General features: G+C 48.9%; 1 protein-coding gene and 1 pseudogene across 1 annotated transcript in view; one reads left to right on the top strand and one right to left on the bottom strand.

Moving 5' to 3' along the window:
* The window catches only part of LOC125449009 (zinc finger protein 16-like), a 114492-nt gene that overhangs the window by 49099 nt on the left and 41033 nt on the right, over positions 1-24360 (top strand). The window lies entirely within an intron of this gene.
* Positions 814-23267, bottom strand: LOC125449003 (zinc finger protein OZF-like; annotated as a pseudogene).

The raw sequence follows: 24360 nt of genomic DNA, 5'->3' as shown, positions 1-24360 counted from the left end.
GGATTACAGCAGTGTTCGCAGATCAACTGGACACAAAGTGTTATATATAAGTGGACCTTTGGTTGGCAACAAGTAGTAGATTGATTAGTGGGTTTGTAACTCTAACCAATGACAAAGAATTCTTCTTACCAAAAAATATTTGATTGGTTCTCATGTATCTGAACAGTTTGAGGCTGTGAAAGAGATGGAGAGAGGTATCATTCAATCACTGGCTTAGAAGCTCTCCTTGTTCTCTGCAGAAAAGCAATTTTAAGCCTGAAAAGAAATTATTTCCTTCATATGCTGTAAGTCCTAACTAGTTGATGAGTTAGAGACCTTTTATAAGTGAACCAATTACCCTGTGCCTCATTCAAACCAGTGGAAGTATCCAGAGAAGGATGATTGAGAACCAGCACATGAATCATAAGAACTATCTCAGCAACCATGTGAACAGGAACACTGTACTGCTTTCCCAGTTTGTGTGTGTAAGGGGGAAGTTTATGAGGGGATTAGAGTTTTAATTAGTGGAGTTATGTGACAATGATTCATAACTGTTTGCTTGTAGGTAGAGTCTAGTTACTTGCAGTAAATTGTAAGTTGTAAGTACAGCAACCTGGTCCATGCTTTCCGTAAATCCAGGTCTACAAGACAGAAAAATGGGTTAATTTAGTGTATTTTTAAAAGTCTTTAACTTTTGTGGTGACTGGGGGAATATCAGGGTTTAGTTCCTGGTGCATTGACCAAAGGAGGTGTGACAGATTGACTTCTTTAGCAGTATAGTGCAGAATTGACACGTTGGTGTGTTTGAAACCAAATTGATTTATTTGACCTACATTTGGAGCAGCCAACTCAGGATCAGGCAGAGGGTCTGGTTGTCAGCAATTGCATCCTCTTGATTTCATGCGAAGTGACACCGCAGGTTAGTCACTGGCCTAGTAATCCCAGCCACGTTGACTGGACTAGTAATCCAAAATAATCTGAACAAATATTCCCTAAAATCTCACCAGTCTCTCGACAGGCAGGAAGCTCCTGGATTGTGGTCTGACTGCCCAGCCTGGATCCGACCTACACATGACTCTAGATGAGGCTCAGCTCTCTAAGCCAAGGAAACACTCCGTACTCCAGGGGAAGGGGAGAGGTTGCCTCATCTGAGACAACACTGCACAATTTTAAGAGGAAGATGAATGGGGAGAAGGGAAGAGTGGCTAAGGGAAGGGAAGGGGAAAGCCAGGAGGGGGAAGGGAAGGAGGAAAAGAGTCGAGGGTAGGGGAGGGGTAAGGGTGGAAGAGAGAAGCTCTAAATAGGACAAGGGAAGAGGTGGATGATGGAGGAGAAAGGGGAAATCAGGAAGAGAGAAAGAGAAGGAGTGATGGTGCAGGGAGGAAGGGGATTGGAGGAAATGGGGTGGGGGTAGGGGATAGTGAGTGGCCTGACCGTTAAGGTCTCAATCCTGCACATGAGCAGTACCAGCACCAGGGTCCAACGTGTGGAGCCGCTGGTGCCGCAGCAGGTAGGAGGAGCGGGTGAAGCCCTTCCCGCAGTGGCCACACAGGAAGGGCCGTTCACCCGTGTGCACCCGCTGGTGGGCCAGGAGGTGGGCCGACATGCGGAAGGCCTTGCCACAGTGGCCGCACTGGAAGGGCCGCTCCCCGGTGTGGATGCGCTGGTGAGACAGCAGGTTGGACGACTGGGTGAAGCCCTTGCCGCACAGCGGGCAGACGAAGGGCCGCTCTCCGGTGTGGATGAGCTGGTGGGTGAGCAGGTGGGAGGACATGCGGAAGCCCTTGCCGCAGGCTGCACAGCGGAATGGCCGCTGGTCGGTGTGGATCTGCCGGTGCTTCTTCAACTCCTCACCGCTCTTGAAGGCCTTGCCACACAATGGGCAGGGGAAAGGCCGGGCATTGGTGTGCACCCGCTGGTGGGTCAGCAGGTTGGACGACTGAGAGAAGGCCTTGCCACACAGCGGGCACACAAAGGGCCGCTCGCCGGTGTGCACCCGCTGGTGGGTGAGGAGATGAGAGGGCTTGGTGAAGCCTTTGCCACACACCGAGCACAGAAAGAGCCACTCGCCGCTGTGCACCCGCTGGTGGGTGAGCAGGCTTGATGACTCAGTGAAGCCCTTGCCGCAGGCAGTGCAGACGAATGGCCGCTCGCCGGTGTGCACCCGCCGGTGGATCTCCAGCTTGGATGGGTAGCTGAAGCCCTTACCACAATCACCACAGGCATAGGGCCGCTCTCGGCGGCGGTGGGCAGCAGACCCTGTCCCAGTCGGGCGCAGCATTCCTGGGCATTGTGCAGCCCGGGGACCTCCCAACCACATGTCTGCCTCCTCCTCCTCCTGCTTGCACAGCAACACCTCCCTTCTTGGCCTCAGCAGCCTGTAGCACCTCCCGGGAGTGGGATCATCGGAGTGTTCCCTCACTTCCTGGCATGGTGTTTCAATCCTATTGGCAGCCTGCAAGTCCTCCATTCTCCAATCATCTGCAAAAGAACATAAAACAAGGCGGGAGTCCGCTCAGTTGTCACTGCCAGAAATTCACAGCGATCTTTACAAACCTGAGGGATTTTCTTTTTTTCCAGTTTGAGGTAGAGAGTGGGGGCAAGAATCTCATCAGATGGGGACATTAAGTGAGAAAATGTGAAATTTCTATTTCCTCTTTTGTGAATTTTAACAAGAGTAGGCCATTCTTTAAATGGAGAATGACTGCAGAAGTCAAATAGAGCCTTACAGCATAGAAACAGAGAGTTTGGTCCAACAATCCTAAACTAAATTAGTCCCGCCTGCCTGTTCCCGGCCCATATCTCGTTAAACCTTTCCTATCCATGTCCATCCCAAATGTCTTTTAAACGTTGTAATTGTACCCACATCCACCACTTCCTCAGAGAATTCATTCAACACGCGAACCACCCTCTGTGTTTAAACAAAAAATGTCCCTCATGTCATTTTTAAATCTTTCTCCTCTCATCTTAAAGGTGCCCCCTGGTCGCCTCGTAAATGCACCCTGGAGTTGCTCGCACTGTTCCAGGAGCCACCAAGCTCGGGGCCCGCTCCTCCGGACTGCGCTTGCGCGCCAGGCCCATCCATCCCTTCCACCCCCGTAATCACAATAGGCTGTATTCCTTCCCGCGAGGCATGCCGGGTAGGGCGTGCGGCCATTAAAGAGTAACGGAAGCTTCGAAAATTGGAAAAAAAAGGCTCATTCGTTCGCCTCGAAATATCATACCACCGCAGTGGCTTGGTGGATAGGCGGAGGTCAGGTCTAAAGCTGCACAACATTCAGAGCAAGAGCAACAACGTATAAGGAAAAAAAAACGAGGGAAAATTGAGCAATGAGGCATTGGTCTTTCACAGAAAGAGCGCCACCGGGTAAACCCCTCCCCCACCACCATTTAGATTTTCGTTTATTTCCCCCTATATTAAACGCAATGGTCGTTGACTCCAATTATTTAACTGAACATGGCAAATCCTCTCCCCGTCATCAGTTCCTGAGTTGAATCAAACGAGAGGGAGCAGCGTCCCCGACAGGCTGTCATTCGCCTTTATCTTTAGGTGATGATGGACGTGAGCTGCTGGCCAACCGGCAGCGCAGGGTGGCTGCTTTCTGAGTTCCGACTAATTGCTATGCAATGGAGGGGGTAGTTGGGGTGGGAAGGAGGCGGGCCCTGCCGACTTCATTGTCCGGAGGACATGGGGAGGTGGTGAAAAAGGGAGATGATTTTCTCTCTCAGCGTCATTGCATTTTGTTTGAAACTGAATGCGCAGAAATATTGACTCTCGAGGCGTTTTGCACCTTGCAAAACAATCTGAGACTCTAACATTAAAATGCATTATCTCCTATTAAAATTACAACCCCCAAACACAAAAAATGTTTTACTCACAAGGTCGTTTTCTTCAATAACAAAGATCAATTTTAAAGAAAAAAATCGTTCTTTTCAAATGTTACGAATTAGAATATTTAAAGAAATTATGCAAGCGATTGGAAAAAAAACAACAGGCTCTGTTTTTCGTTGTGGTTGTTCACATAGCATTGAAGATACAAACCCCACCCCCCCACTCGACGGCCAGCTCTTCATTCAGACAAAGGGAGAAGCGCCTCAGCTCAGGGCCCGGATCCACCGGGAGCCCAGACGGAAATCCCGCCTCCCTCTCCAGCTTCCAGGCCGGTTTCCTCTTGGAGTGAGGCCGATGTCAATCACCGGTCAGCGCCCCCTTTCCATCTGACTGGGAAGTGCAACAGGGCCTCTGCCTCCTCTCCAGTCGCTTGTCTCCGTTCGCCCACGTCGGTCCTTTAAGAGAGATTTATGAAAGCGACAAGTCGGCAGCCAATCAGAAAGACTTGGCAATAACACAAACTGGTCTGGCTCGTTTTGCATTCCTAAAAGTGAAGCTCTAATACGTTCATCATCCTATTTTACTAATCCCTCCCCTTTAACTCTGTTTCTGTTCCTCTCCTCAGATTCTGCCAGAGCTGCTCTGAGTTTTGAATTCTTTTGGCCCATCGTTCAAAGGATTTGGTAATACAAACAAGTACAGTTAATGGTAGAGACCTGGGTAGTATTGCAGAACACAGAGACCTAGGGGTTCAGGTACATAATTCTTTGAAATTTGCATCACAGGTGGACAGGATGGTTAAGAAGATGTTTAGCACGCTTGCCTTCATTGTTCAGAACTTTGAGTACAGAAATGAAGACATCATGTTGAGGTTGTACAGGACGTTGGTGAGGCCTCTTCTGGATTACTGTGTGCAGTTCTGGTCGCTCTGCTATCGGAGAGATTTTATTAAATTGGAGAGGGTGTCACCACGAATGGAGGGTTTGAGGTACAAAAAATAGTCTTGTAAGGCTGCAACTTGTTTCACTGAAATGTATGAGGTTGAGGGGTGACCTTATTGAGGTTTGTAAAATCTTGTGGGACATAGATAAGGTCTTTTCCTGAGGTTGGAGGGAGTTCAAAACTAGGGATTGTGGTTTAAAGGTGAGGGGAAAAAGATTTAAAAAGGACATGAGGGGCAACATTTTGTTCACTGAGTGGTTCATCTGTGGAATGAACTGCCAGAGGAAGTGGTGGATGCGGGGAGAGTTACAACATGTAAAAGACATTTGGATCAGTTCATGAAAAGGAAAGGTGTGGGAGGATATGAACTAAATGCAGGTAGGTGGGAGTAGTTTGTGGTCAGCATGAACTGTTGGACCATGATTCTCACCGTCGCTCTGTGTTTTCAGTTTAAAACAAAATCTACCACCAATCTCAGTTACATAGGAACAGGAGATGGCCAGAAACTTTGCTCCACTGTTTTTAATATGATCCCAGCTGATCAAGCACTCCGGTGCCTTTAATCCACACTATCACGTTTGGCCGTTTTTAGTTGATTTCTATAGACAAGCGGAGGAAGGAAGAGAGCTCTCGGTTCAAATTTCAACTCACTTCACAATTCTGGACATCCCAGCTCTGTCTAGGAACACCCACTTGCCATGTTCTAGACAACCAACTGGAACAAATACTTTCTCAAATATTTTCAAACCATCTATAGGAAGGATGTTGTCAAACTTGAGAGGGTGTAGAAAAGATTTACAAGGATGCTGCTGGGACTGGAGGGTCTGAGCTATAGGGAGAGGCTAAATAGGCTGGGGCTATTTGCCCGGAGCGTCAGAGGCTGAGAGATGACCCTATAAAGCTTATAAAACCATGAGGGGCATGGATAGGATGAATAGCCAAGGTCTTTTCCAAGGGAGGAGGAGTTCAAAACGAGAGGGCATAGGTTTAGGGTGAGCGGGAAAGAGGGGAGAGATTTAAAAAGGACTTGAGGAGTAAATTTTTTCTGGCAGGGGGTGGTCTGTGTATGGAGCGAGCAGTCAAAGGAAGTGATGAGGTGGACACAATTACATTTAATAGGTATCTGTATTGATACAGATGAATAGGAAAGGTTTAGAGTGATATGGGCCAAATGCAGGCAAATGGAACTAGGTCAGATTGGGATGTCTCGTTGGTGTGGATGTGTTGGACCAGAGGGTCTGTTTCTGTGCTATGACTATGACTCTGTCTTTGGCATTCAGCAGAATGAGTGGTGACCTTATTGAAACATACAAGAGCAGGCCAGAAACTAGGAATACTGCGGCAAGTAACTCACCTCCTGACTCCTCAAAGTCTGTCCACCATCTACGAGGCACAAGTCGGGAGTGTGATGGAATACTCCCCACTTGCCTGGATGAATGCAGCCCCAACAATACTCAAGAAGCCTGACACCACCCAGGACAAAGCAGCCCACTTGATTGGCACCACATTCACAAGTATCTACTCCCTCCACCACTGATGCTCAGTAACAGCAGTGTGTACTATCTATGAGATGTGCTGCAGAAATTCACCAAAGATCCTCAGACAGCACCTTCCAACCTCACAACCACTTCCATCTAGAAGGAAAAGGCCATCAGACATATGGGAACATCACCACTTACAAGTTCCCCTCCAAGCCACTCACCATCCTGACGTGGTAATTTATCGCCATTCCTTCACTGTCACTGGGTCAAAAATCCCGGAATTCCCTCCCTAATACATTGTGGGTCAACCCATCGCAGGAGGACTGAGGTGGTTCAAGAAGGCAGCTCACCACCACCTTCTCAAGGGCAACTAGGGACGGGCAAGAAATGCTGGCCAGCCACCGATGCCCACATCCCACAAATGAATAGAAAAGAACTGTAAGATTCTCTGGGATTTGACAAGATGATGTAGAAAGGTTGTTTACCTTTCTTGGAAACTCTTCAACCAGAGAGCATCATCTCTAAGTAAAGGGTTTCTAATTTAAGACAGAGATGAGGAGGAAATTCTTCCATCAGAGGGGAGTGAATCTGTGAAATTCTTTGCCGTACAGCGCTATCGAGGCTGGGACATTAGCAACATTCAAGGCTGAGAGAGAAAGATTTTTAATCAGTAAGGGAACCAAGAGTGATGAGGGGAAGAGCAGGAAAGTGGAGTTGAGAATGATCAGATTAGCCAATATCTCATTGCATGGTGGAGCATAATCAATGGCAGAATGGCCTACCTCTGCTCCTGCAAGTAGGGGAGTTTGAAAGATCATGATGTTGTTGAATGGGGTGTCGGTATGGCTCAGCAAAGGACGGGAGACCCACCACGGGTAACCACTGCTCGTTTTGCCGCCCAATTTCAGGACGATTTTCCTGCTGTCAGTGCTGCCCCTGTACACCGCCCTGAAGATGGATGCGGAAACCATCGAGAAGTTGACCAGTCCCGAGGATGACCAGCCCCAGCTGGAAAACACAACAACTTTCACAACCTCTAAGACAGAAATCACAGGGACGTATATTCAAGCCTGAGGGAGACAGATTGTTTGGGGCTTTTTTCCTACCTCTACCCAGAAGTATTAACATACACAACTGAGTGATCTTCCTACCACCACAATTACCTTTTTTTTGGCATTTTGTCTAAAAGCTACCCACCAGCAGTAAAATCACCTGTAGTTAATTCGCTATTTATGTGCAGAGCCCTTTATATGCCATGCAAACCATCAAAAGTGGCAGGGAGTGACAAGAAAGGGAAGGGACGAGATCAAAATGGAGTTGAGGGGTAAATAATGCACTATACCCCCCATGATGCTCATTTCCCTCTCGTAAAGCATTGATGGACAGCACGCACTCCCTCTCAGAGGACAGAACCGCAGAAGAGGGGCAGACAGTCGGCAGATGTATCCCCCTCCGTAGCCTGCTGCCTGGACCTGTTTGTCGTGAGCATGGCCAGGCCCAGGAGCAGACTCACAATAAGGTCTTCCAGTGGACACAGATTTTTATTCAGTAAGGGAATCAAAAGCTAAAGATGAGCTCACTGAATGGCCTACTTCTGCTTCGATGTCTTACGGTTCTCTGTCTAGACTTTGATCACCTGCAACATCCTGGTTAGACCATCTCTTATTCCACTGCGCATGAAGGCTTTGGAAAAATTGCGGAAGAGGTTGTCAAGAATGATTCTTGATGGGGTGCGGAGCTTCAGGTGTAAAGATAGACTGGAGAAATTGCGACAGAGTCTCCTTTGGAGAAGGGTTGGCTGAGACGAGTTTAGACAGAGGAGATCAAAACCCTGAGGGGTCTGGACTTTTTATTTTCATTCCTTCATGGGATAGTCTGCACCGCTGGCTGCATCCAGCATTTATTGCCTGACCCTAGTTGCCCCTTGAGAAGTTGCTAGTGGGCTGCCTTCTTGAACCGCTGCTGTCCGAATGCTGTAGGTTGACCCAAAATGCTGTGAGAATGGAATACCAGGATTTTGACCCAGCAATACCAAAGGAACAGCAATCTATTTCTGTGTGGCGAGTGGCTTGGAAGGAACTTGCTGGGGGTGGTGTTCCAGTGTATCTGCTGCCCTCGTCCTTCTAGATGGTAGAGGTGATGGATTTGGAAAGTGGTGTCCCAGGATCTTTGGTGAGTTTAGGCAGTGCATCTTGTAGATAGTACAAGCTGTTACTCCTGAGTGTCGGTTGTGGAGGGAGTGTTTGTGGACATGGTGCCTAACAAGTGGGGGCAGTTTTATCTTGGATGGTGTCAATCTTTTCGAATATCATTGGTGCTGCTCCCATCCAGGAAACTGAAGAGTATCCCTTCATACTCCTGACCTGTGCCTTGTGGGGAGACTTTCAGGAGCCTGGAGGTGAGTTACTCACTGCAGGATCACTAGCCTCTGATGTGCTCTTGAAGCCATGGCATTTATATCGCAAGTCCAGTTCAGTTTCCTCCTGTTTAAAGGGTTCCTACAGAAGTCCAGCAGACACTGGCCTCCAGAAACATGTATAGCTCACTAAATACTAATTTGAAATCTGCTTTTTGCACAGAAGCATCACTTAACCCTTACATTTCTAAAATCTAAACTTCCTCTCACATGCATTGATGCTATTCCAGGAACGCCAAGACACCATTAGGTTATTCAGCCCCTCCAGCTGTCACAGAATTGTTATAATGAAGGTGACAGCCATTCGGCCCCTCATTTTGGCACTGGCTGTCCAAATGAGCAATGAGTGGCCATCCAATGTCTCTCATGCAAGCCTCGGTTGAAGCTGCCTCTGCCACACTTGCAAGCTGTGTCCTCTGTGCCCTAATACCTGCTGAGTGAAAAAAAAGTCCTTCTCACCTCATGTTTGCTTCTTCTGCAAATCAGCTTCAGCCTGTGCACTCCTGTTTTTAGGAGTGGGATCGGCTTCTCCATAACTACTTTGTCCAGCCCGCATGTGATTGTAAAATTCCATTAGATCTTCTCTCAGCCTTCTTCTCTCTAAGGAGAACAGACGCAACTTCCAATTCAGTGGGCTCTGTTTGGGATCAGAAATCCACTAACCGGCCATACCTCTCGCCGTGGTAAAACCTCTTGATCACAGGTTTAAAGTGTGGTGTTTTGCCATGTTACACATAAGTGTTTGAAGATTAGGGAATCACAAGGTGACTAACACAGATCCCACACCACCCCCCCCCCTCATCGATTGCCTGTCACTCCCCTCATTGTGTGTTGACAGGCAGGTGATAGAGAACTTTGTGCCCCATCATGCGCTTTAATACAGGCACTGCTGGCCAACCTCAATCCTAAAGTCCACTAACTGGGGCTTCTCCCCTTGGCTAGGTCAACTGAGCGGGCAAATGGAGTAGATTAGGTTCCCTACAGTGTGGAAACAGGCGCTTCGGCCGAACAAGTCCACACCGCCACTTGAAGCATCCCACCCGGACCCCTCCCCCTATAACCCACTCACCCCTGAACACTACGGGCAATTTAGAGTGGCCAATCCACTGAGCCTGCACATCCTTTTGGACTGTGGGAGGAAACCGGAGAACCCGTAGGAAACCCACGCAGACACGGGGAGAATGTGCAAACTCCACACAGACAGTCGCCCGAGGCGGGAATCGAACCCGAGTCCCTGGTGCTGTGAGGCTGCAGTACTAACCACTGAGCCAGCGTGCCTCCCCATGGTATAGCGTGGGAAAATGTGAAGTTTTCTTTTTGGGAGGCAGAACAAGAACACAGTATTATTTCAATAGAGAAAAGCTGCAACACAAAGTTTCTTGGGGCTAGTTGGTACATGAACTAGAGAAAGCTAGAACATGGGCAGCAGGAAGGCTAACGGAATGTCGGCTCTCATTTTAAGAAGTTTGGAGTATAGGAGTGGGGAAGAGTTCCTGTACAAGTGAGACTGTATCTGGATTACAGTGGGCAGTCTTGGTTTCCTTATTTCAGAAAAGAGGAGATCATGTAATTGGAGGCAGTTTGGAGAAAGTTCACTAGGATGGTTGATGAGCTCAAAGGGATTGGCACTTCAAAACGAGGTGACATAAACAGGAAAATTATAGAAAAATTTATTCAGCAAGAGGAGGGGGTAGATTTCTGAGATGGTGGAAGAATCCTGAAGGAGATGGGAGTGAGAGAGAGATGGGTCCGTGAAAGAGTACCTCAGGAATCTGCTGAACACAGCGGCACAGGAATGGGATGAGGCTGTTCGTAGAATCCCTGCAGCACGGAAGCAGGCCGTTCAGCCTATCGAGTCCACACTCACCGTCCAAAGAGCATCCCTCCCAGACCCAGTGCCCAACCTCACCCCACCCACTTCATATCCATGCAGTTCCCATGGTTAATCCAGCAAGCCTGCACATCCCTGGACACCATGGGCAATGTAGCATGATTCAGCTCCTTGACCCTGTACAGAGGAACCAGATGAGCCAATTCAACCCCCTCGGGCCTGTTATACAGGAACAGGATGAAGCTACTCTGCTTTGAGCCTTTTACACACAAAGATAAGGCCACTCAGCCCCATCAAGACTGTTCTGCCTTTTAATTATGTCAGGCTGATGTCACTCTACTTCAGTCTCGACTGGGTCAAATCTATCAATCTGTATTACGTTATGAAATTGCACAGAAGAGGGTATTAGGGAAAGTCAGGTTGTGCAGAATCAGGTCGGAGGGTGGGAATTGGGTTAAAAACTGGTGAGAATGGAGGTGTCCTGCCTCCCTAGCATACTGCATTAGAAATCATGCGAGAAGTCCAACTTATTTTAAAATATTACCAGTCTTGTTGACCTAAATGAACAGAAAACATGGACTGCATTAAACAAGAATTGCTATTTATTACAAGTAGGCTGCAGCTCCAGTTGTCAACCATTAGCACATAACACAAGTAATCAAAACTATCTTTTCTGAAGAAGGGCTCTGACCTGAAGCATCAGCTTTCCTGTTCCTCTGGTGCTGCCTGGCCTGCCGTGTTCCTCCAGCTCCGCACCGTGTTATCTCTGACTCCAGCTTCTGCTGTTGTTGCTATCTCATCTGATTAAAGTTTGCTCATAAGCTCTTCTTCACCCATCAGCATACACACACACACACACACATGCATAAATGCATGCATACACACACATGCACGCACACACAGAGACATTTTTATGCACACATGGAGGTATATTTTTATATATATACACACACACACACAAAAGCAAACATCAGTACAAGAGACAGAATGAACACCGGGAAACCAATTCACTGATCACTGAGATGCTTACAGATGCTGCTTTTAGATTATCCTTCATCAGACATTTACACTGGCTTGCAGTTGTGAATTGCTTCTCCCAATCTATTCTTCATCCTCTCCATCACTGACCTTCCTTCCACTCATAAGGTGGGGATTCAGTGATGATCGTGCCATGTTCAGCACCATTCATGACTCCTCACGTAGTCCACGTCCAAATGCAGCAAGACCTGGACAATAGCCAAGTGTGGGTTGACAAGTGAGAAGTAATATTCAGGCAATGACCATCTCCAATACAAAACCATCAAACCATTGCCCTTTGACATTCAATGGCGTTACCATCACTGAATCACCCATTGTCAACATCCGGGGCGGGGGGGGGGGGGGTCACCATCCACCAGAAACTGAACTAGACTAGCCATATGAATACAGCAGCTGCAAGAGCAGGTCAGAGACAAGTAGCACGAATGAATTGGCTTAACCTGTCCATCTTCGACGAGGCACAAGTCAGGCATTTGATGGAATACTCCCCGCTTTGCCCTGGATGAGTGCAGCTTCAACAAATGTAAGAAACTCAACCCCATCGAAGGCAAAGCGGCCCCCACTTCTACCACAGCCACTCCCCCCACCACCGATGCTCATTAACGGGAGTGTGTACCATCGAAAAGGTGCACTGCAGAAATTAACCAGGGCCCCTTTAGACAGTACCATTCTATCCCTGCCCTAAGCGTATAGAAGGCGCTTAATGACGTATGTAATCCTGTTGGGGTTAGGTACAGTGTAAAGCCCAGTCTACCCTATTAAATTGTATATAAAGCTCTGTCTACTCTTTTAAACTGAAAGTAAAGTCCCCATCAAACAATCCCAGGACAGGAACAGTATGGAGTTAGATACGTTAGATACAGAGCAAAGCTCCCTCCACTCTGTCCCCCAGCAAACACTCCGAGGACAGGGACAGCACGCGCTTAGATACAGAGTAAGGCTACCTCTACACTGTTTCCCCCATCAAACACTCCCAGGACAGGGACAGCACAGAATTTGATGCAGAGGAAAGCTCTTTATACACTGACCCCCATCAAACACTGCCAGAACAGGGTCAGCACGCAGTTATAGACAAAAAATGAAGCTTCCGTTACACTGTCCCTCCATCAAGCACTCCCAATAAAGTAGAAAGCATCAGAAAGGCTCAGTGTGTCTGGCAGCCTGTTGCCGACAGGAGTTATAGTTTAAGGTCCATTCGGCAAAACCAGTACTTGCTATGTCTCGTTTCGTGCTCCTTAGACACTGCTGCTCCCAAGTACCATCAAGGATTTTCTTGATGTCTTTCAGTTTTACAAGATTCATAGAATCTTAGAACCCTACAGAGTGGAAGCAGACCATTTAGCTGATCACCGACTCTCTGATAAGCGTCTCTCTCAGACCCACCTCCTTACCCAAACCCTGTAACCCTACATTTCCCATGGTCTAACCCACCCAGCCTACACATCGCTGGGCACTGTGGGGCAATTTAGCACAGCCAATGCAACCTAACTTGCACATCTGTGGGCTGTGGGACAAAATAGGGGCACCCGGAGGAAATCCACGCAGAGACGGGGAGGTGTGCAAACCACACCGACAGTTACCCAAGGCTAGAACTGCACCTGGGTCCCAGGTACTGCGAGGTAACAGTGCGAACCACTGAGCTACCATGGTGGGGGTGGGGGGGGGGGGGGGGGAAGAGTTGGACAGAGGGAGGGAACAGCCTTGTGGTATTAGCGCTGAACTGTTCATCCAGAGTCCCAGCCAATGTTCTGGGGATAACAAAGTGTGAAGCTTGTTGAACACAGCAGGCCAAGCAGCATCTCAGGGGCACAAAAGTTGACGTTTCGGGCCTAGACCCTTCATCAGAGAGGGGGATGGGGGGAGGGAACTGGAATAAATAGGGAGAGAGGGGGAGGCGGACCGAAGATGGAGAGTAAAGAAGATAGGTGGAGAGAGTATAGGTGGGGAGGTAGGGAGGGGATAGGTCAGTCCAGGGAAGACGGACAGGTCAAGGAGGTGGGATGAGGTTAGTAGGTAGATGGGGGTGTGGCTTGGGGTGGGAGGAAGGGATGGGTGAGAGGAAGAACCGGTTAGGGAGGCAGAGACAGGTTGGACTGGTTTTGGGATGCAGTGGGGGGAGGGGACGAACTGGGCTGATTTTGGGATGCGGTGGGGGAAGGGGAGATTTTGAAGCTGGTGAAGTCCACATTGATACCATTGTTACGTGGAACAGTCCCTCTTCCGCACCTACACAGGCCCCAAACCCCACCTTTTCCTCCGTTACATTGATGACTGTATCGGCGCCGCCTCTTGCTCCCCAGAGGAGCTCGAACAGTTCATCCACTTCACCAACACCTTCCACCCCAACTTTCAGTTCACCTGGGCCATGTCCAGCACATCCCTCACCTTCCTGGACCTCTCAGTCTCCACCTCAGGCAACCAGCTTGTAACTGATGTCCATTTCAAGCCCACCGATTCCCACAGTTACCTAGAATACACCTCCACCCACCCACCCTCCTGCAAAAATTCCATCCCCCATTCCCAATTCCTCCGCCTCCGCCGCATCTGCTCCCAGGATGAGGCATTCCACTCCCGCACATCCCAGATGTCCAAGTTCTTCAAGGACTGCAACTTACCCCCACAATGGTCGAGAATGCCCTTGACCGCATCTCCCGCATTTCCCGCAACACATCCTTCACACCCCGCCCCCGCCACAACCGCCCAAAGAAGATCCCCCTTGTTCTCACACACCACCCCACCAACCTCCGGATACAACGCATCATCCTCCGACACTTCCGCCATCTACAATCCGACCCCACCACCCAAGACATTTTTCCATCCCCACCCTGGTCTGCTTTCCGGAGAGACCACTCTCTGCATGACTCCCTTGTTCGCTCCACACTGCCCTCCAACCTTCCCCTGCAACTGCAGGAAATGCTACACTTGCCCCCACACCTTCTCCCTCACCCCTATCCCAGGCCCCAAGATGACTTTCCATATTAAGCAGAGGTTCACCTGCACATCTGCCAATGTGGTATACTGCATCCATTGTACCTGGTGTGGCTTCCTCTACATTGGGGAAACCAAGCGGAGGCTTGGGGACCACTTTGCAGAACACCTCCGCTCGGTTCGCTATAAACAACTGCACCTCCCAGTTGCAGACCATTTCCACTCCCCCTCCCATTCTTTAGATGACATGTCCATCATGGGCCTCCTGCAATGCCACAATGATGCCACCCGAAGGTTGCAGGAACAGCAACTCATATTCCGCTTGGGAACCCTGCAGCCCAATGGTATCAATGTGGACTTCACCAGCTTCAAAATCTCCCCTTCCCCCACCGCATCCCAAAACCAGCCCAGTTCGTCCCCTCCCCCCACTGCACCACACAACCAGCCCGGCTCTTCCCCTCCACCCACTGCATCCCAAAACCAGTCCAGCCTGTCTCTACCTGCCTAACCTGTTCTTCCTCTCACCCATCCCTTCCTCCCACCCCAAGCCGCACCTCCATCTCGTACCTACTAACCTTATCCCACCTCCTTGACCTGTCCGTCTTCCCTGGACTGACCTATCCCCTCCCCACCTATACTCTCCTCTCCACCTATCTTCTTTTCTCTCCATCTTCGGTCTGCCTCCCCCTCTCTCCCTATTTATTCCAGTTCCCTCACCCCATCCCCCTCTCTGATGAAGGGTCTAGGCCCGAAACGTCAGCTTCTGTGCTCCTGAGATGCTGCTTGGCCTGCTGTGTTCATCCAGCTTCACACTTTATTATCTTGGATTCTCCAGCATCTGCAGTTCCCATTATCTCCGATACAATGTTCTGGGAACCCTGGTTCGAAACCTGCGAGGGCAGATAGTGGAACTTGAATGCAATAAAAATCTGGAATTAAAGGTCAAATGATGACCATGAATCTTGTTGTCAGAAAAAAAATCCCATCTGGTTCACTGATGTCCTTTTGGGAAGGAAACTGCCATCCTTATCTGGTCTGGCCTGCATGTGACTCCAGACCCACAGCAATGTGGTAGATTCTTAACTGCCCTCTGGGCAATTAGGGATGAACAATAAATGCAGCCTGGCCAGCAATATCCTCATCCTGTGAACGAGCAACAAAGAATATGCAAAATGTAGATCAAGGGTATTTTCCCTGAACAAGTTGCCCTGCTGTGTATCCCTGCATCAAACAAACTGAAGGAGCCTGCTGCATGCTCAGTTTTTGTTCTCCTTACTTCTACACTACTCTGGAATAGTCCTACTTTCCTCCACCCATTGCCATCCCTGTCGTTCCACCAGCACAGCCCCCACCACCCTCCCTAAGGATAAGGTCGGTGCCAACTCACTCACTGCCTCCAGTCACATTCCCCGTCCTCTCGCTAATTCCAGCCTGAGACGGACAGCAGGGAAGGGTGAAATAGCTCACGTGTGTGAGGGCAGCACATCAGAGATTCTCTCAGTCCCGTGTGTAGTGGACATCCTGTTATAACTGGCCATGGGGGCGGGGGCAATGATCTGTTTGTACAGTCACAGAGTCACACAGCACAGAGACAGAGCCTTCGGTCCAGCCGGTCTGTGGAAATCATAATCCCGAACTAAACTAGTCTCGCCTGCCCTTGTTTGGCCCATATTCCTCCAAATATTTCTTATTTGCATACTTATCCAACTGTCTTTTAAACAGTGTAACTGTACCCACATCCACTACTTCCTCAGGAAGTCCGTTCCATACACGAACCACCCACTGTGTTAAAAAAATTGTCCCCCATGTTTTCTTTTAAAATCTCTCTTCTCTCAGCTTAAAAATGTGCCCCCTAGTTTTGAAATCCCCTATCCTTGGGAAGAGACACCTGCCATTAATCCAATCTGTACCCCTCATTATCTTATAAACCTCCATAATGTCACCTCTCAAATTCCTACACTCCAGTGAAAACAAGTCTCAGCCTACTCAGCCTCTCCTTATAACTCAAACCCTCCATTCCCAGCAACATGCTGGTAAATATCTTCTGAACCCTCTTCAGCTTAATAATATCTTTCCTATAACCGGGCGATCAGAACTGATCACAGTACTCCAGAAGAGGCCTCACCAACATCCTGTACAACCTCAACATGACATCCCAACTGCTACACTCAAAGGACTGAGTAATGAAGGCAAGCGTGCTGAACTCCTTCTTAACTACCCTGTCTGTGTGTGATGCAAAGAATGATGTACCTGAACCTCTGTTCTACAACACCACCCAAGGCCATACTTTTAATTATATAGGTCCTGCTCTTGTTTGTTTTACCAAAATGCTGTACACTGCATTTATCTAAATTAAACTCCATCTGAGAGTCTTCAGCCCATTGACCCAATTGATCAAGATCTGTTTGTAACCTTAGACAAACTTTCTTCACTGTCCATGATACCCACCAATCTCGGCTTCGTCCACAATTTACTGACTGTGCCTTCTGTGTTCTCATCTAAATCATTTATATAAATGAGTAAGAAAAGCGGGCCCAACAGCGATCTCTGTGGAACGTCGCTGGTCACGTTTCTGGTGGGTTCGAGTTGAAGAGCAGGAGAACTGTGTTCCACTTGCTCCAGACCAGAGGTAGACTGCACAGGGAGCACTGTCAACCCGCGCGCTCTCCATTTAGAAGAAGCCAGTGGAGGTGCTGGGGAAGGTTGCACAAGAACTCGTAGCATTTCACCCTCAGGAAAGGCTGGTGAGCTTTTCGCTAGAGAAGCAAAGACCGAGAAGGGTGAGCGCATGGAAATTTTAAGATGACCAAGGAGCTCAATAATCCAAGAGGATAATCTGGGGATGCAATGGCCCAGTGGTACTATCTTTGGACTGTTAATCGAGAGTTCCGGGTACTTGGGTTCAAATCCCGCCTACAGCTACTGGCGGAATTTTAATTCAATCTTAAAAAAATCTGGAATTCAGAGTCAAATGATGAGCATGAATCCTTTGCTGGAAAAACTCATCTGGTTCACTAATGCCCTTTAGGGAGGGAAACTGCCATCCTTACTTGGTCTGGCCTCCATGTGACTCCAGGCCCACAGCAATGCGGTTGACTCGTAACGGCCCTGTGGGTAATTGGGGGTGGGCAATGAATGTTGACCTGGCCTGCAACACCCTCATCCTGTGAACGAATAATTTTAAAAAATAGGGATTTCAGGAGAAACCTCTTGACCCAGCGAGTGGTCAGAATGTGGGACTCACTCCCTCAGCAAGTGGTTGAGGTGAACAGCAGGAATACAATTCAGGGGGAAGCTGAATATGGACGTAAGGGACAAGGGAATAGAAGGATATGCGGACGGCAGGAGACGATGAGAGGTGGGTGAAGGCTCACATGTAGCATAAATACTAACAGAGATCAACTGGGGTGACTGGCCTGGACCTGTGCTGGAGAGCCAATGAAACTGAAAGAAATGTATTTATTTTAGATCTACCTGTAGTGGTAGGAAAATCACCATTTACTAACCAGACTGAAGTAAAATGTCCTTCATCAACTCTTGTGGACCATTTCAGTGGAAATTTCATGCTCTGGTATGATCCCAGCTGATAGTGACATTGGATAAGTCACATTCCAGAGTGAGCTCCAGCTTGCTAAGACTAGGAGTTCAATTTTTTTTGCAATTGATTGGCGTTGTGGTTAGTCACAGAATCCCTACAATGAGCAAGGAGGCCGTTTGGCACTGACCCTCCAAACAGCATCCCACCCAGACCTATCTAACCTTCCATCCTATCCCTGTAATCCCGTGTTTGCCATGGTTAATCCACCTAGCCTGCATGTCACTAGACACTAGTCAGCCCTTCCAAAGCATTGAACATATTCACACATCAGCCAATGTACTTTAGGAAAGCAACATAATTTTATAATGCAAAAAAAACACATAAATTTATACATGCTGTATGTGTAAGAATTTAAAAGGATTTTCATATAACCAACAAAACAAAGTTTCGCCCCATTTCCTAGCAATATCCTTGACAGATACGCAATCCCAGTAAAGTGTCACTTCCACCTTAACTCTTCATTTCTTACTTACCTGACCTTTCCCACCACACCTCCCCTCAAGTCTGAATGTCTAAACCTCTTTTCAGTTCTGACTTTCTTGAAAACATCCCTACAAGCGCTCACATTGTGGAGACTTCCCAAACCAAAATCTCCTCAGCCAGAGTGAAACTGTTCCACTGGACGGGAAGCCTTATTCTGAACTGAATGAACTCCAAGCGCAAGTGGTCCCCCCTTCCATCCCAGTCCATCTCCTGTGCCTGTCATAAAAGTTCAACTTTGCAAACCCTTCGTTCATTAACGGCACTGGGAGCAAAGTGAGCAAGAGCGGCTCAAACCGGCAGCGAGGAACCCACCAGCCCATTCCACTCCACCTGCTGTTAGATCGAACACGGAGATCAGTCCTGGATGCGGTTCCCAGCAGTGAGAACAGCAGAATCCAACCCGCACCATTCCCTAGTAACAACAAGGTGTGGAGCTGGATGAACACAGCAGGCCAGACAGCATCAGAGGAGCAGGAAAGCTGATGTTCCAGGTCTGGAGATAGCAGGAACTGTGGATGCTGGAGAATCTGGGATAACAAGGTGTAGAGCTGGATGAACACAGCAGGCCAAGCAGCATCAGAGCAGCAGGAAGGCTGAGACGTTTCTGAAGAAATATCTAGGCCCGAAATGTCTCAGTCTTCCTGCTCCTCTGATACTGCTTGGCCTGCTGTGTTCATCCAGCTCTACACCTTGTTGTAGTGGATCTGGACCCTTCTTCAGAAATGGGGGAGGGGAAGGAGGCTCTGAAATAAACAGACAGAGGGGTGGGGGGCGGGGGGAATAGGCGAGTGCAGGTAGACAGTGGTGAGGATTGTTCAGTGACAACTTTCCTGCTCCTCTGATGCTGCCTGGCCGGCTGTGCTCCTCCAGCTCCCACACTGTTATCTCAGACTCCAGCATAGGCAGTTCCTACTATCTCTGAGTGAGTTCCATCCCCATGTAAACTTGGCGTGTGCGTCTCTCGGCAGGGGTGACTTCTCTTTCTCTCTTCCCCACCAACCCCCCTCCAACTTGCAGTAGGTGAGCTCGCTGGCGTTTCAGCGGGCAGGCTGTCCTGGCGAATCCCTTCCCGCGGACAAGAGGTCTCTCTCCCGCTGTGGACCCGGCGGTGGGTCAGCAGGGTGGAGGACTGGGCGAATCCCTTCCCGCACACCGAGCAGGAGAACGGCCTCTCCCCGGTGTGGATGCGCCGGTGGGTCAGCAGGTGGGACGACTGGGCGAACCCCTTGCCGCACACTGAGCAGCTGAACGGCCACTCCCCGGTGTGAACCGCTTGGTGATGCCTCAGGGTGGACGAATCGCTGAAGCCCTTCCCGCAATCGGAGCAGGAGAACGGCCTCTCCCCGGTGTGGACCCTCTGGTGGGTCAGCAGGTTGGACGACCGAGTGAAGCCCTTCCCGCACTCAGAGCAGATGAATGGCCTCTCCCCGGTGTGGACCCGCTGGTGCCTCAGCAGGGTGGAAGACTGAGTGAATCCCTTCCCGCACTCCGAGCAGGAGAATGGCCTCTCCCCGGTGTGGACCCGTCGGTGGGACAGCAGGTTGCACAACAGAGTGAATCCCATCCCGCACTCCGAGCAGGCAAATGGCCTCTCGCCGGTGTGGACCCGTCGGTGGGACTTGAGGTTCGACGACTTGGTGAACGCCTTCCCGCACTCTGAGCAGATGTACGGCCTCTCCCCGGTGTGGACCCGCTGGTGCGACTTCAGGTGGGACGATTTCGTGAAGGCCTTGTCGCACAGAAAGCAGGTGAACGGCCTCTCTCCTGTGTGACTGCGTCGGTGAATCTCCAGTTCTGATGGCCACTGAAATCCCTTCCCACAGTCCCCGCACTTCCACGGCTTCTCCAGGGTGCACATGTGCTCGTGTCTCCCAGTTGGTGCGATCAATTGAAGCCCCCTTCACGCAAAGAATATGTGCACAGCCTCTCTCCACTGAGTGCGGTTTCCTTTCAGCCTAGCGAACGCTCCTTCAAGTCAACACACTAAAACACTTGGTGCTTTTCCAGTTATACAGAAGTGCAGAACCTTTCCAAGCAGAGAGCAGAGTCACACATTTCTCCTTCCAGATTCCAAAGCCAATGATATTCAGGTCCTGGTGAACCCAGTGAGTCTGCCAGATCGCGGGGTGTAGTTTGGCTGGAGATTTCTGTCCGCAGATCGTCTCTTTCCAACATCCTGTCAAAAGAATTTACAGAAGTTAGGACTGGGTTTAACTGCATTGATGAATCTTCAGGCCAAATGGGAAACTGTTTTTTGTTGTAATTTTAACAATACTAAACATATTGTTCCTGTTATAATCTGTATGGGGACCAATGAATTTAAAAGAAACAAACTCCCAGAAAAATCCACCAAACCAGCAGAGGGATCAGGTTTAATCTTTCTTTAAATGTCTTCGGTAACCCATGCCACCATATTACATATTCTCTGATATAGGAGTTGTCCCATTGCAAGCTTGAAGTAATGAGTACCTTCATTCCATAGGCTGCATGGAGACGGGAAGTGCTAGCTCAGATTGGTCCTGTTGCATGTTATATGATTGTCAAGGACAATTGTGAAATGTGCTGTACAGAGCCCAATTGCTAGTTCCCACTTCTCACTTATACAATAGGCACAACAATAGATACATAAATGAACCCAAATTCACAATAGATGCCTCTGGCTTCTATGGAACTTCTTTCATAGATTCACAGAATCCCTACAGTGTGGAAGCAGGCCATTCAGCCCATCTAGTCCACACCAACCTGCCAAAGACCATCCCACCCAGACCACCCTACTCCTGCATTCCCACAGCTAATCCACTTAGCCCGCACATCCCTGGACACCATGGCACAATTTCCCATGGCCAATTCATCTAACTTGCATGTCTTTGGACTGCGGGAGGAAACCGGAACACCCAGAGGAATCCCGTGCAGACACGGGGAGAGAATGTGCAAACTCCACACAGACAGTCATGCGAGGCTGGAATCAAACCCCCTGGTGGTGTGAGGCAGCAGTGCTAATCACTGAGATAACCTCTGTCATTGCTTGAAATCATTTGATGCAAATAGAACAAACATTTCTCTTTCTAGATTCAAAGGCTGGTAATATTAAGCTTCTGCTGAATTGAATGACTCTACCAGGTATTAAGCTGGTGTTCCTTCTGGTCTCCAAATCCTGCCCCTTTTAATATCCTGTAAAAGGTATTAACAACAGCCAACAGCCATAGAAATTCAGAACAGACAATTCCAGTTTCTGTGGGAGATTCTCTCCTTTATAATTCCCCAAAAGCTGTAAATCTCCATCCCAGACAGTCTCCCTTCTATTCTCACTATGCCACACCTATCTCCCTCTACATTTTCCTAATGCTCACTGCTTCCTGTCCAAGACAGAAACCTGAAAAATCTTCCTGCAGGTAGCTAACGTAATGTACACAAGTCTATACTACTGGTCTAAAAAAATGTGTGCATTAAATAGAATTGTGTCACACGATTTAGATAAAAGGGAGATGTGAGGAAGAACTTTCCTTCAGCAGCAAGTGGTTATCACCTGTAAATCACTGCCCGCAGGCTTGCTGAAGCAGAGCTGGTCTTACTTTCAACATGAAATTTGATGGTCAACTAAAGGAAGTAAACTTGCAGGGGCGACGGGATAATGGGACTGCTGAATTATTTGACAGAGATGTGGTTATGGACTCGGGTTGCTGAATGGGCTGGTCCAAAACAATGGTACACCTGGAAATATATAACCTAACTACAATACTATATTACAAGACAAGAAACACTTTGGAGAACAAATTTAACATTATAACAACACCAGACATATCTCTGACCTGCATCAATGTATTGTCCCCTTAAATTTTGGTCACCTCCTTTGATTGCAAACATTCAGAAAGAGGCTATCCTTCAGCCAGACAAATAAATGTATAAAGCTGAGGGAGTAAAGATTGTCAAACACTTTACAACAGAGAGAGAGAGAGAGAGACTTGGACCAACTATGAACTGACATGAAGAAAAGTATCTTTGCATTGACATTGGTTAGCCTGTGGCATTCTCTGCCGTAGAAAGTGGTTGGTGCCAAACATTGACAATTTTGAAAGAGGGCAGCATGGTGGCTCCGTGATTGGCACTATTGCCCCACAGCACCAGGGACCTGGGTTTGATTCCTGCCTTGGGCAACTGTCTGTGTGGAGTTTGCACGTTCTCCCTGTGTCTGCGTGGGTCTTCTCTAGGTGCTCCGGTTTCCTCCCACAGTCCAGGTTAGATGGATCGGCTGTGCTAAATTGGCAAGTGTTCTGGGTGTGTAGGTTAGGTGGGTTAAAGGGGAGGGGGTGGGTCGAGGTGGGATGCTCTTTGGAGGGATGGTGTGGACTCATTGGGCTGAAGGGCCTGCTTCCACACTGTCGGGATTCTATAAGTAGATACAGTTCTTTGGGCTAAAGGAGTTGGGGAGAAAGTTGGGACCGTCCATGTACAGATCGATTGGCAGGGCAGGATTGAAGGGCTGAATGGCCTACTGCTGCTCCTTTCTTAAACTGTTTTCCTGCCCCCAGAATCTGTCCCCTTCCCTGGCTTCACCTTATATCCCGTCGATTCAAAAAAATTGAGCCCCCAGAATAAGAAAAGAGAGTGCTGTGCTCACAGATGTTGGACAGACGAGGAAGTTGCAGTCTGGAGGTGAAGCTCAATCTTCATTCAAAGAGAGAGAGGAGCAGCAATAAACAGCTTCAGGAGCTGATGAAATAACGTCCGCATTCAGACGACAGGCGATCTCTGAATGGCTGGAGGACCGGTCCTCCAGGGCTCTCAATTGGTCCGCCTCCACATGACGAGCGGCCGGTGGTGGGGGGGAGCCAATAGAAACCGCGGTGCTCGGCTGTGACGTCCCCGAGTTCCAGCCTCACGGACGCGGAAGTTCCGACCCTCTCCATTGTTCCGCCTCGCCGGCCCCTGCTCGCCGAAACAAAGGTTTCTAGGGTAACCGGCTGCCGGCTGGGGCCAGTGCGAGAAGCCGCTCGCGCACTTGCCCCTCCCTCCCGCACCTACAGCGGCTGCTTCTCCAAAAAGAGGCAGAGCCCGACTCCCAGCGGCAGCCGCACTGCGCCTGCTCCGGAAGGTGCGCTGGCATTGCGCCTGCGCTCTTCTCTGACTGTGCGTGAGGGGAGAGGGAAGGACAATTTGCAGAGTCCCCTGAGCCTTCGTTTTCCTCCAAGTCATGCAGTTTAGAGATCAAACAAAGCATAGGGTTCAAATTTAACTCCATGCCCACTGAAACTTCCCCCTCTTGTCCAAAAACTCTCAGTTGAAACACTTTATTGCCTCTCCCCCCACTTTGATTTCTGTGTCTGGGGCAGGAAGAGAGGTGAGTGTGGCACTGTCAATCAGACCCTTAAGGAGAAGGGGGAAGAGGGGCTGTATTAGGCACAGCCGAGTGAGAATGGAGGGAGAAAGGTTCGAGAGTTACAGCTTTTAGGGAATCAGTCCCTTAAGGAGAATGCCGTGGTGGGAAGACTAGAAACAGCAGTTTGAGAATTGAAGAAGAGTTGTGTGGGACAGAGATTTGCAACTTTTAGGGAAAAGGAACCTTCAGGAGAGTGGGGCAATCTAGATACAGCAAAATGAGAAAGTAAGGTGATGGAGATTCGAAGCTTTTAGGGAATGAGAGAGGAAGGAACATTCCACAGCAACTAGAAATGCCTGTTCTGAATATCTGTCCTGTACTGACAACGATGCCTTTTGGAATCTCCTTTTGCAGGATTTGCACGCAGAAATCTCAAACCAAACATCAAATAAGGATCTGAAAGCATCAATTCTTCAAGACTGGTTATCATAGGCCTTTCATGTTGAAGGAGAAAT

Source organism: Stegostoma tigrinum, chromosome 43 (genome assembly GCF_030684315.1).
Source record: "Stegostoma tigrinum isolate sSteTig4 chromosome 43, sSteTig4.hap1, whole genome shotgun sequence".
Taxonomy (NCBI): domain Eukaryota; kingdom Metazoa; phylum Chordata; class Chondrichthyes; order Orectolobiformes; family Stegostomatidae; genus Stegostoma; species Stegostoma tigrinum.
Note: the sequence above shows the minus strand (reverse complement) of the source record. Positions and strands in the feature narration are given on the sequence as shown.